Source organism: Tamandua tetradactyla, chromosome 5 (genome assembly GCF_023851605.1).
Source record: "Tamandua tetradactyla isolate mTamTet1 chromosome 5, mTamTet1.pri, whole genome shotgun sequence".
Taxonomy (NCBI): domain Eukaryota; kingdom Metazoa; phylum Chordata; class Mammalia; order Pilosa; family Myrmecophagidae; genus Tamandua; species Tamandua tetradactyla.
Genome location: NC_135331.1, coordinates 121,154,557 through 121,167,513, shown reverse-complemented (window position 1 = coordinate 121,167,513; position 12,957 = coordinate 121,154,557). Strand labels below are relative to the sequence as shown.

Below are 12,957 nucleotides of genomic sequence, written 5' to 3'. Positions count from 1 at the left end.
ATACACTTATCTAGCTCTCTCTCCCACTCCTCTGGCTCTTTTTCAATTTTCTTCTCTTTTCTAAATTACTGCTCATCCTCCACTACAGATTTTACCATCTGGTCTGCTATCCTTTTCTCTACCAGAATTATGGTCTTTTTGCTTGATGACTTTGATAATCATTTGAAAATTCCTTCACCTTGGTCAGCTAAATCCTTTAATAATTGCTTTTACAATAATTTGTTCTTCCTTTCCACCTCAGCATGCCTCAGCATATTTATTAATTATGATTTATTCTGGAATAGTTCAATAGTTTCCCACATGATTTACTTGCTTTGACTCTTCAGTCAAGAATGAGGGTTCATGGTAAAAGGAGGAGCCAATTGAAAAACCACAGATAGGCAAGCCATACTTATGAGACTAGTGTAAATGGTGTGGGGAAAGACAGGAGAAGTAGTAGAAATGCGAATGTAGAGAAAATTGGGGCTTCAGGCATTTGTAGATATGCAATTCCTGATAACTTTTATTTTTACTTGAAGTAAAATGGTGAGCATTTCAGTATTGCTGGAAAGTGAGTTACACTCTACCACTTTAGTTTTAAAATAACACATTGCCTTTGTGTTGAAAAGAAATGGTAGAGAGGCATGAGCAGATGTAATGAGACCTGTTAGGAAGCCATCGTAGTAAGTAAGGTGAGAGAAGATCGCGGTTTGGACCAGAATGTGAGAAGAGGACGGTAGTTGGATTGTGAATATGTTTTTACAGTGGAGCCAGTAGGATTTCTCCTTAAAGTGAATGGAGATGGAGAGAAAAAGAGTAATTATAATGACTCCACACTTTTCATCCTGAACAACTGGAAGGCAAAATTGCTTTCATATTAGGCAAATTTGAACTGGCATGCATCCCTAACTGGTGTGGGCCCCTTTTGTTTCCACAAAAGACAGTGTATGTGTTTTGAAATCATGTTGCTCCCCTGTTACTACCAATCAGTGGGACTATAATATCTAAATAAAATCCAAAGCCATGAAAAGTCTTTCAAAACTCTAGCCATATATCTTGCCCTTTCCTATTTTTCCACTATTATCTTCCACCCTTCAATTACTCTACTCATGCTGCTTTAGTCTTCATACATTAGATCTCTATATATGCTGGTTGTCTCTCTGAAATATACTTTCTCAAGACCTAAGATAGCCCAATGCTTACTTCATTCAGAGGTTTGCTCAAATGTCACCTCTTCAAAGATCTTTCCCATCAATCTTGACAAACATTTTTAAAAGTACTCTACTTCACTACACTCTACTTTTAAACTGGATTTATTTTGTTCACTTATTTTTAATAACTCATAAGTATCTGTTATAGTTTGCTAGCTGCCAGAATGCAACACACCAGGGATGGATTGGCTTTTAATAAAAGGGGGTTTATTTTTTAGTTCTTCAGAGGAAAGGCAGCTAACTTTCCACTGAGGTTCTTTCTTACATGGAAGGCACAGAATGGTCTCTGCTGGTCTTCTCTCCAGACCCCTGGGTTCCAAGAACTTTTTCTGGGGTGACTTCTTTCTGCATCTCCAAAGGCCTGGGCTGAGCTGCAAGTGCTGAGATGAGGAATGCCAAGCTGCTAGGCTGTACAGCATGGTGCCCTCTCATTTAAGCAACAGCCAATTAAGTCAAAGGTCACTCATTGTAGCAGACATGCCTCCTAGACGACTGCAGATGTAATTAGCAACAGATGAGATTAACATACCATTGGTTTATGTCTGCAGCAACAAGATTAGGTATTCTCACCTGGCCAAGTTGACAACTGAATCTAACTATCACAGTATCTATGCCCTTATGTTTTCATGCATTGACAATTTTCTCTCCCTGATCACATAATATAATATACATTAAGACAGACACTTGACTGTTTTCATATAGGTCTCAAAACTAGCTTTCTATATTCTACGATTCAAGTATATCGTGCTGTTTTAAATTAGCAGAATAAAGATTTTTTTAGTGCAATAATTTTATTTTAAGGTTTGAATAAATCCTAAATGTGTATTATTTATATCTGGAGATCCAGATAGGTGATCCAGTAGCTGTTAATGAAAAAAAAAAACTGTTGAAATGTTAAGTCTGTAAGTCTAGACATTTGTCTATGCCCACACAAGTCACAATAAGCAAGCGGATAGTGGCAATGCAGAGCTTCGATTGTAAGAATGTCGTTATTTACCTCAAAGTCTTTATTTTTCCCCAAGAAGTGGAATAGGTACATGACAGTGCTGAAATTGATACAAGTGACTTTGCATCGGAATCTGTCTTTACCTGACGAAAACAAAGAAAGCAAAATTCAACTGCAATTGTTTGAGATAAAAATAACAACTCACTTTTAAAGGAGTGGTTCAGGCCTTGAAAAAAACAAGTCGACCAAAAACTTTTTCCTATTTTTCAAAAAGTGATAAGAGTATTTCAAATTAATGGAGTCAGAGGAAACAATTGGGAGTTCATTTATAACTATCTCCTTTCCATTTCCTAGATCAGTATGGAGTTAGAAAGAGCTATTTCTGCAGACAGAAAACTTTAAGTAAGAATTTAATAATACAAGAGTAATGTAATACTCTTCTATTACTAATATAATATGAGTAACATAATGCTTTTATATAATATAAGAGTAATATAATACTCATATTACTCATATGAGTAATATAAGAGTAATGCTATGACATACTATGTCTTTTACACTATTCTTTTAAAAAAATCTAATAATTTGGAAGGTCATTTTTCAATTTATGGTTACTTCATTGTTTAACATGATAACTCAAGTTTTCTACTAATCTTGCAATGTTATATTATAAATATACTTTAAAATAATGATGCTGTACATTTAATTTTTAATTTAATTTGTGGTTTACCTTGATATTTTGAAAAAAACAATTTTATTCTTGTATTTTAATATAGTAAATATTTGGTCTCACTGATTTTAATTTTAATTAATGAATTCTATAAACTTTATAAAATAACCAACTGGTATAAATACAATATTATTCTATTACATGCAATACTTTTCAGAATGCTGATGATGAAATTTCACTTGGAAATTGTAGCACAACTCTTGTTCAATGCTACATCCCTACAGAGCCTGATGCTTTCCAGTATGGTTAAACACATCCATTCCATAGGTCACTGAACAAAGTTTACGATACTCTGTCGAAGAAATAGAGTAAAGCTACTTGTCCAATAAATATCAACTTCATTGACAAAATGCAACTGAGTAATGGAGAGAATGTTAAGGCAGTTATAGATAATTGTTTCAGGAAAAGAGGAGAGAATAAAAATTTATTTCTTTAGTTCTAGATATTCCACTAAAATATTTAATTGCATTATTTTTCTTTCCTTCTCTTAGGTGTATCTTCTCAGACCCATATTGTTTCTCTATATATTGTCTCGATTTTTATATGTAAAAATGACAGTTTAAACATTTTTCATCACAATCATCTAGATCCCTCTTAACCTCCCACTTCATGTAAATATTTCATGTTTCCTAATATTTTCAGGTTTATTCTATAAGAATTTCTGTATACAAAATTTAACAAAAATTGGATTTTTTGGAAACATAGTGTTCTAGTTTGCTAGCTGCCAGAAGGCAATATACCAGAAACAGAATGGCCTTTAAAAGGGGGAATTTAATGAGTTGCTAGTTTATAGTTCTAAGGCCGAGAAAATGTCCCAATTGAAACAAGTCTATAGACATGTCCAATCAAAGGCATCCAGGGAAAGATACCTTGGTTCAAGAGGCCGATGAAGTTCAGGGTTTCTCTCTCAAGTGAGAAGGCACATGGCGAACACAGTCAGAGCTTCTCTCTTGGCTGGAAGGGCACATGGTGAGTACGGCGTCATATGCTTGCTTTCTCTCCTGGCTTCTGGTTTCATGAAGCTCCCCAGGAGGCATTTTCCTTCTTCATCTCCAAAGGTCGCTGGCTGGTGGACTCTCTGCTTCACAGTGTTGCTCTCTCTGAATCTCTCATTCTCCAAAATATTTCCTCTTTTATAGGACTCTAGTAAACCAATCAAGACCCACTCAAATGGGTGGAGACATGTCATTCCCTAATCCAGTTTAACAACCACTCTTGACTAAATCACATCATCCAGGGAGATGATCTCATTACAGTTTCAAACATACAGTATTGAATGGAGATTATTCCACATTTATGAAATGGGACTTATATTAAAACATGGCTTTTCTTTGGGGGCATGCTTCCTTTCAAACCAGCACACATAGAAATTGCAAAAGCATTTCTTTCTTCTGTCCCCATCTTTAAAATGATTGACCTTTTCGATCATATGGTTGCTGAACAACTAGAATGATTTAGGTCCTAGGCTTTCTGACATTCTCTGGAGAAGCGTTTGAGGAGGAATTTTCTTGCCTTGTGAACTAGGATCGCATTTGTAAATCAGCATTGGGAATACCAGGGCTTTCATTAGAAAGTAGTGGATCCTTTATAAGTATAAATCTTTAGGTTGCTAAATCACACCTTACATAGGTGTTCTTGTTTTTCTGCATTATGGAGTTAATGATGCTCTAAATTTAAGCATGAATCCTCCCTGATTCAAAGGGTAGCAGAATAAAGTGGTTCCAGGGAGGAGAGAAGATAGGTTTAGTTGCTTCAGGAGAGGGCTGGCAACCTGGCTGCTTCTACTTTCTTGACCTTATGTGTTTCAAACTCTCTGAAGGCTACCCCATTTAGGGAACTCCAGCAAAGGTCTGAGAGACAGTGAGTTAGTACTGAACTGGAATCTGCATATTAAAAAGGTCTCTGTGTGGCAAGCTAGATGGATGAGAAAAGGCACATAGAGATATATTTATCAAGCTTTAAGGCATAAAAGAATATTTACCTACAAAGAAAAAGTAATCAGAGTGGCATCATATTCTTTATTAACAATATTTGTAGCTTGAAGACAGTGGAATAGCATTTATAGCCTAAGAAACAGTGGGAGCATCTATAAACTACTGAAACAAAATACTGTCTCTCCAAAATTTTTTCATGACTAACATATATTAGATTCTGAAAAAAATCATGTATATGCAAGAAATCAGATAGCCCATCATCTTGGTAGTCTATGGGTAGTCTAAAACAATGGGGAAATACTTTTACTTGATATCAAATGGATCATAACGAAATCTCAGATGAGTAAATATGAAGAGAAAATGTTATGTTGTGAAAGCTAATTTCAGCATGTTCAGTGTTTATGTGAGTCCGTGGAGAGGAGGAGTGGAGTGTGTGTGGTAAATCTAAATATATAAGCATAAACAAATTTGAGGCAGCATTAAATCAGGGCCTCTGAAACAAATGGGACATCCAGGATAAAAAAATAAATTAGATACATTTAGATAAAAAAAATAAATAATGTAAGCAAGACTCTAAGAATTATGAATGGGAAGGGAAGGAGAGGAAAGTAGACATCATGAGAGAAATTTGGATCTACATAAAGGAAAATAATGTGTCCAGACTGGAAAAGATCATTTTGATTGCAAAAACCAATAAGGAATATATGACTGATTATGTATGAAGGAAAGAGGTTACCTTAATGAATGTACTATGAATGGAAAAAGTGCAGTAAATAAGCTAAACAAGACAAAACAAAACAATGCAAAATAAATACAAAACATGATTACATATTACGAGTATTAAGAAAATTACCAAATATTACTTGACACCTTTTGGAGAAGAAGAATAGAAGTGATGATATTCAGGAGGTAGGAAAGGCTAGACTTTATTAAATTTAATGCTGTTTATTGATAGGAAAAAATCTACAAAGAGTCAAGTAGTCCCTTTTAAAGGACCCTAGTAAATAATCAAGACCCATCTTGAATAGGTGGAGTCACATCTCCGTCTAATAAAAAAGTCACTTCCACAACTGAGTGTCACATCACCATGGATTTTATTCCAGTCGAAGGGGTTTCTACCTTATAATATTGAATCAGGATTAAAAGAGACATGGATGTCTCCACAAGAGTGGATCAGGAAAAATGCATGACTTTTCTGGTATGCATAATAGTTTCAGATCATCGTATATATATGTATGTATATCAGTGCTGTTAATTATGTTAACAATGTTGTGCTACCACCAGCACCCCCCATTAACAAAACACTTCAGTCATTTCCGATAGGAATCTGTATATTTTAAGCCTTAACTTTACATTCCCTATCCATACTCTGTCCCCTGGTACTCTATATTCTAGATTCTGATGCTGTGAGATCGCTTATTCTAATTATTTCAAAATAATGCATTTATGCAATATTTGCTCTTTTGTGTCTGGCTTATTGTTGCGTGTATCAGGACTTTATTCCTTTTTATAGCTGAATAATATTCCATTGTATTAATATACCATGTTTTGTTTATCCATTTATTGGATGATAGACACATGGGTTGTTTCCATCTTTTGGCAATTGTGAGTATTAACACTATGTAACACTATGTATGAATAACTGTTTGAGTCCCTGTTTTCAATTATTTTGGATATAACTCCTAGTAGTGGGGTAACCAGATCATATGGTAATTCTATACTTGGCTTTCTGAGAACTGCCAACTCTTCCACAGTGACTGCACCCTTTTGCAATGCCACCAACCCTTGTTGTTTTCCATTTTTTTAAATAGCAGCCATACTAATAAGTGTGAAATGGTATTTTGTTACAGTTTTGTTTTCTATTTCCCTGATGGGTAATGATGTTAATCATCTTTTCATATGCTTTATGGCCATTTGGATATTTTCTTTGGAGAAATGTCTTTTCAAATATTTTGCCCATATTTAATTTTTTTGTCTAGTGTTAAGTTGAAGGATTTTATTTCTGTATATTAATTCTTTATTGGATATATAGTCCTTTGAGGTGGAAAAGTTTTTAATTTTGATGAGTCCCATTATATACTTTTTCTTTTGTTGTTTGTGCTTTGGATGTGAAGTCTAAGAAACCATTGCCTAAGTCAAGGTCCTGAAGATGTTAATGTTTTTTCTAAGAGTGTGATAGTTCTAGCTCTTATATTAAAGTCTATGATCTATTTTGAGTTGATTTGTATATATGGTGTGAAGTGGGGTTCCTCCTTTTTTTTTTTTTTTTTCAAATGGAGATCCAGTTTTCCCAGTACTATTTGTTGATGATACTATTCTTTCCCAATTGAGTGGTCTTTGTCACCATCTCAAAAATCAGTTGGCCATAAACATGAGAGTTGATTTCTGAGGTCTTGATTCTATTCCATTGATCTGTAGGTCTGTCCTTGTGCCACAGCCATGTTGTTTGACTACTGTAGACTTGTAATAAGTTTTATGATTGGAAGTTGATTCCTGCAACTTCATTCTTTTTTTTTCAAGTTGGCTTTAGCTATTTGAGTTCCATTAACCTTCCACATAAATTTAATGATTGGCTTTTCCATTTATGCAAAGAAGGCTATTGGAATTTTTATTGAGATTGCATAGAATGTATAAATTGTTTGGATAATTTTGTCACTTAGTCTTTCAATATGTGAACCCAGAATGCCTTCCATTTATTTAGCTCTTCTATAATTTATTTTATCAAGGACTTGCAGAATTCAGTGTACAAGTAGTTTACACCCTTGGATAGATTTATTCCTGGATATTTGATTCCTCTAGTTGTTATTGTGAATGAAATTTTTTTTTTTGATTTTTTTCTTCCAAATGTTTTTCCTTATGTATAGAAACACTACTGATCTTGGGGTTGTTGATCTTGTACCCTACCACTTAGCTAAATTTGTTTATTATCTTTATGAGTTTTGTTGTGCATTTTTCAGGGTATTCTATGTATAGGATCATATCATCATCTGCCTTTTCAATTTGGATGCCCTTTCTTTTTTTCTTTTATTTTTTTTTGCCTAATTGCTCTAACAAAAACTTCCATCATGGGTGGCCCATGATGGCTCAGCAGGTAGAGTTCTCGCCTGCCATGCCAGAGGACCCGGGTTTGATTCGTGGTGCCTGCCCATGTAAAAAAAAAAAAAAAATCTTCTGTCACAATTTTGAATAAGAGTGGTAACAGTGGGCATCCTTTTCTTGTTCTTGATCTCAGAGGGAAAAAAAGCTTTCAGTCTTTCACCATCAACTAGAATGTTAACTGTGAGCCGTTCATGGATTCCCTTTATCATGTTGATGAAGTTTCCTTCACCTAGTGTTCTGTGGGTTTTATCAAGAAAGGTGCTATATTTTGTCAAATGCTTTTTCTGCATCAATCGAGATGAATATGTGCTTTTATCCCTTCATTCTGCTAACGTGGTATACTGCATGTTGCATCCTAGGGTAAATTCCCCTTTATCATGATGTATAATTATTTTAATATGTTGTTGGACGTGTTTTGATAGCATTTTTGTGAGGATATTTACATATGTAATCAGAGGGTGTATTGGTTTACAATTTTCTTTTCATGTGGTACCTTCATCAGGCTTTGTTATAAGGGTGATGTTGGCCGCATAGAATGAGTTAGGGAGTGTTCACTCCTCTTCAATTTTTTTGAAGATTTTGAGCAGAATTGGAGTTATGTCTTCTTGGAATGTTGCTAGAATTCCTTGTGAAGCCATATAGTTCTGAGCTTTTCTATTCTGGATGGTTTTTGATTACTCATTCAATTAATCTACCAGTAATTGGTTTGTTGAAATCTTCTATTTCTTGAGTCAATATAGGTAGCTTGTGTGTTTCTAAGAATTTGTCCTCTGAATGTAGGTTATCTAACTTATTGGCATACAGTTTTTCATAGTATTTTCTTTTAGTGTTTTTTAGTTCAGTGGGCTAGGTAATAATGGCCCCCTTTTCATTTCTGATTTTCATTATGTGTATCCTCTCTCACTTTTTCTTTGTCTCTCTAGTTAAATTTTTGTCAATTTTATTTATCTTTTAAAAAAAACTGACTTTTGGTTTTGTTGAGTCTATGTTTTTATTCTATTTCATTTATCTCCACTCTAATCTTTGCTATATACTTCCACCTGTTCATTTTTTTACCTCAGTTTACTCTTCTTTTTCTAGGTCTTCCAGTTTACAGGTTAAGTTTATGGTTTGAAGGATTTCTTTCTTTTTTTCTTTTTTTAATGTAAGCATTTAGAGCGATAAATTTCCCTCTCAGAATCGCTGTTTCTGTATTCCCTAAGTTTTTGTATGTTGTATTTTCATTTTCATTCACCTCAAGATTTGAGGCAGTTTTCACTTTTAATATTCATCATTTCCTCTCCTCAGATTGACCCAGTTCAAGTGCCTTGTCATCAAGTTCACTGATTCTTTCTTCAGCCAGTTCCAGTCTGTTCTTCAGACTCTCCTGGGAATTTTTCATTTCTGTTGCTGGGGTCTTCAAATTCAGTAGTTTCATTTGGTTCCTTTTAAAAATTTCTATCTCTTACTTAGACTCTCGTATTGTTTATTCTTTGTTTTCCTGATATCCTTTAGTTTTTTCCTATATAGTTTCTTCATCTCTTTACACATTTTTAAGGTGGTTTTTAAAAGGCTTTTTTGTTTCGTATGTTGACATTTTGTCTTATTCATTGAAGTTAAGGTATTTTATCTTCTTCCTTGAATGGGCCATCATTTCCTATTTCTTTGTTTGTCTTGCACTTTTTCTTGTACATTGTACATATTAATATTTTAAAATGTTAACTCTGGAATTTACTCCCTGGGATGTCTGTTTCTTGGTTATATAACCAGCTGGTAACAAGATAGAGATTTTCTTTGGCTTCATCTCTCCTTTCAGGATGCTTTGTCCAAGGTGAACGCCGTGTGCAGAGTTTTCCGTCTTTCTGGGCATCTGTCTTATCTTGTATTCCTGCTCATTGGTTGTTTTGGAGTTCCCTTGTTTACAGGAGGTTGGTTGTCTCCTGTATTTCCCAGGAGACAGAAGTTTTTCTCCCTGATATTTGAAGCCTTTGTAGCAAACTGACCACCGCTCTGTATAGTTGTTGTTGTTGTTATTGTTTTCCATGGGCAGGCACTGGGAATCGAACCCGGGTCTCCGGCATGGCAGGTGAGAATTCTGCCACCGAGCCACCGTCCCACCACCTTATATATAGTTTTTTACAATTCTTTTGCCATCTCAAGCTGCTTTTGCCCGGTGGGCAAATTCTGGGAGGAGGGGCATGCTGGACACAACTTTTCCAATTCAGTCTTTTCCAGCCAAAATAGGTGTAGAGATCCATAATGGGCATGCAGACCAGCTCCAAAGTGCCCTGGGGAAGGCATTAGAAATAGTGCTGAGAACTTGTCTGACAGCTTCCCATAGCTATACTCTTCTGGCCTTCCCAGAAAATGTAGCCCTTCAGTTTACTGTCCCTTGCAGCCCTGAGGAAGTGCTGCATCTTTACTGCCTCTGAAACTGTCTGGGATGGTTGAAACAATGGCTACTGCCATATTTTTCTTGGACAGATTGAGACAATAACTGCTCTTATAGCTGGGACCCAGTGATCCAAATTCATTAAAAAAAAAAACTGCGATTAGTGACTGGCCCATTCCTGTTCTTGATGAAAAGGATTTATACATTCATTTTTCTTTTCTTTTTTTTTTTTTCACCAGCAGCTAGCCTCCAGAGGCCTTCCATGATAGTTGGGGATCAGTGCTGATAGTTGCCACATGGAAAGACCGTTTTGCATTTCTTTACAGTAATTTATCTGCCTTTCTTTTCTGTTCTTCCCTGGAAGCTGTTGAGTGTTCTGCTGGCCTCTGCAGTTTCAAAGGTTTTGTTTTGGACAGTTCCTGTGTTTAATCGTTGTTTGGGTAGGAAGATTGAATCCTAGAGTGCCCTACTCTGCTATCTTCCCTGGAAGACCTTTTGTGATCTTTTGAAACAATGATTCTGGCCTTACGAATTATATTTTTTTCTTGATGTGAGTTTGAATCAGCATAGTTGTGCATCTTTCATTTACAATGAAAGATTTGATGGTGATAGTAGCACAGCATTTTCAATGTGATTAATTCCTCTGAATTGTATTATTTGGAGAGGTTAAAATTATAAACTTGAAAAACTTATGGGGCACTGATATTTCTCTGTAGAAATTTCTCAGTTCATACAAATGTATCATTTGTCATCAACCTTTTAAAATATTTTATTCCATTTATGTGCTTGTTTTTATATTTCCCTTTTGTCCATCTTTTTGATCTCCCTTTTAACTTTCAATTTTAAATGGATTTTTTCCTTTTGGGGGGGTGATATGATGACAATTATTTTATTAGTTGCATTGAGAATAGATTTTTAAATCCACTTTATTTTTTATAAATGCCTACCTTATCTCATCTGGTTCCATTTAAATTTTTTATTAGCGTCCATGCTATTTGTGGTAGTTAGTTTCAGGTGTCAACTTGGCCAGGTGAACATGTCTGGTTCTATTGCTGTGGACATGAGCCAATGGTACGTGAACTTCATCTGTTGCTGATTACATCTGCAGTTGGCTAGGAGGCATGCCTGATGCAATGAATGATGTTTGACTTAATCGGCTGGTGCTTAAATGAGAGAGCACAATGTAGCACAGCCCAAGCAGCTCAGCATATCTCATCTTGGCACTCGTAGCTCAGTCCAGGCCTTTGTAGAGGCAGAAAGGAATCACCCCGGGGAAGGTTGTTGGAACACAGAGGCCAGGAGAGAAGGCCAGCAGAGATCGCCTTGTGCCTTCTCACGTAAGAAAGAACCTCAGTCAAAAGTTAGCTGCCTTTCCTCTAAAGAACTAATGAAATAAATCTCCTTTTATTAAAAGCCGATCCATTTCTGGTGTGTTACATTCTGGCAGCTAGCAAACTAGAACACTGTTCTACCTTTTTTCTAGTCTTGATAATATAATCCTCTACTTGTATTTCTTAAAATCATATTTAAATTATTGGTCCTAAAATGTTCATGATATATGAAATTTCTCTTACCTAGGCATTTTCCTCATGATATACCACACCTATACTCTTGTAAAGTGAAAATGTTATTTTCACTTTTTAAAAGGCTTTATATTGTTTCAGAGTTTTCTGTCAATGCTCTTTTTTTTTTTTTTTTTTTTTTTTTTGCTTTCTCTATTTTAAATGTGTCAGTGGCAAGGATACTGTTTAAAAGTTCTCTTTCTCTGAGAAGCAGGCTGTGTGGTAACTTTTTGGCCCAATTTTCCAACAGAAATAAAACTTGCTTTATTTAGAAAAAGCTTTCTCAAAGTTGTTACTTTCCCATCTTAATCCTACAACTTGTTGAATGGTTCTCATTTAGTGACTTCATATTGGTTCTTCTTGAAATTTATAGCTCTGAGCATATGTTTCAGAAACCATACTAAAGAATAATGCAAATTCGAGTACCACACATATCCTTAGTGGATCTTGACTAACTTGATTTATTCTCATTCAAAAGGGAAATTGAGACACAATAGCCACAATTTGCCGAAGTCTGGAATATTCTATGGCTTCCCTCTTCACCCCCCCCCCCCCACCGCCCCAGGAGGACAGGGTTAAGAAGGTGCCTTTCAGAATTGGGTGTTTGGGGCTGGTTTATGAATCTCTACTTAGGCTTCTGGAATTAGAGGAGTAAGTTACATATCTTATCTAGCGCTTGGCTACAGAATAGCAGGGTAAAATATAGTCAAAGTTAGATCAAACATTTTTTTTTGCTTTTGCTTTTGCTTGGGCAGGCACCAGGAAATGAACCTGGGTCTCTAGCATGGCAGGTGAAAACTTTGCCACTGAGCTGCAGTGGCCCACCCAGATCAAACAATTTTAATAACAACTCTAAAACTTTTAACGATATGACCTAGGAAAATAACACAACCCTTCTGAGTGTGTGTTCTCACTTATACAGTCATAATGTAAAAATTACCACTATGTGGTTTATAAATATTAAATAAGCAAATTTTTGTGAAATTAATTATCCTTATAGCTTACACATAGTAGGTAGTGAATAAATTGATGATTTTCTGATAAAAATGAAGGAATGATTCAGCTCTAGAAGGTGAAATTACTCACCTTTGCCTAGAACAAATGAGAAGGTAAATAACAAAAACA

At 35.4% G+C, this 12,957-nt stretch overlaps 1 protein-coding gene across 1 annotated transcript in view; it reads left to right on the top strand.

The window, feature by feature from the left end:
- Positions 1-12,957, top strand: part of EYS (EGF-like photoreceptor maintenance factor) — a 1,737,133-nt gene that overhangs the window by 92,481 nt on the left and 1,631,695 nt on the right.